Source organism: Gossypium hirsutum, chromosome A10, assembly GCF_007990345.1.
Source record: "Gossypium hirsutum isolate 1008001.06 chromosome A10, Gossypium_hirsutum_v2.1, whole genome shotgun sequence".
Taxonomy (NCBI): domain Eukaryota; kingdom Viridiplantae; phylum Streptophyta; class Magnoliopsida; order Malvales; family Malvaceae; genus Gossypium; species Gossypium hirsutum.
This window is the reverse complement of record NC_053433.1, coordinates 61175678-61176772: the sequence shown is the minus strand read 5'-3', so window position 1 is coordinate 61176772 and position 1095 is coordinate 61175678. Positions and strand designations below refer to the sequence as shown.

Genomic DNA, 1095 nt, shown 5'->3' with positions numbered 1-1095 from the left:
TTTAACAGGAACTGAATTGAGCATAGTTAGACCTGCTGTAGCTGTAAATACTTTTGAATTAAAACCTAACACTATTCAAATGATACAACAATTTGTTCAGTTTAATGGTTTGCAGGATGAGGATCCCAACGCTCATTTAGCCAACTTTTTAGAATATGCGATACATTTAAAATTAATGGCATTTCTAATGATGCCATACGTCTTCGATTGTTTCCCTTTTCATTGAGGAACAAAGCTAAACAGTGGTTGAACTTGTTACCACGAGGATCAATTACTACTTGGGAACAAATGACCGAAAAAATTTTACTAAAATATTTTTCGCCGGCTATAACAGCTAAATTACATAATGATATCTCTTCTTTTGTGCAGATGGATTTAGAAACACTCTACGATACATGGGAGAGATATAAGGACCTTCTAAGAAGGTGCCCTCGCCATGGGTTACCGCTTTGGCTCCAAGTACAAACATTTCACAATGGTCTGAATCCTTCGACTCGGCAAATGGTTGACACAGCGGCGGGCGGAACCATTAATAATAAAACACCAGAAGATGCCTATGAGTTTATAGAGAAGATGTCACTGAATAACTATCAGTGGCAAGTCATGAGGACAAAGCCAACGAAAACAACCTGCGTTTATAACGTCGATTCGGTCGCCATGCTTGCTAATTAGGAAGAACTCTTAAATAAAAAGATTGATCGTTTTCTTAATTCTTCATAGGTTGACCCAGTAAAGCAGTACGAAGTAAGTAGCGGTGGAACAAACCATTTGGAATACCAAACTTATGGCCACAACATGGATAACGAGCAATTAAACTACATGGGTAATAATCCTCGACCTCAAGACAATCCATATAGTAACACTTATAATGCAGGTTGGAGGAACTACCCCAATTTCTCGTGGGGCGGTCAAGGAAATCAAAGACCACAACATCCTCTAGGCTACCAACAACCACCCTACCAATAGGAAAAGAAGCCAAATCTTGAAGAGATGCTCTCAAAGTTCATATCAATGTCAGAAACCCATTTTCAAAATACCGAGACAACACTTAAGAATCAACAAGTATCGATCCAAGGGCTCGAGACTCAAATAAGC

General features: G+C 38.9%; 1 non-coding gene across 1 annotated transcript; it reads right to left on the bottom strand.

The window, feature by feature from the left end:
- Window positions 1–337: 337 nt before the first annotated feature.
- On the bottom strand, window positions 338–443 carry LOC121208657 (small nucleolar RNA R71). Its single transcript, XR_005903788.1, has one exon. It is a non-coding gene; the product is annotated as a small nucleolar RNA R71 (small nucleolar RNA).
- Window positions 444–1095: the final 652 nt, after the last annotated feature.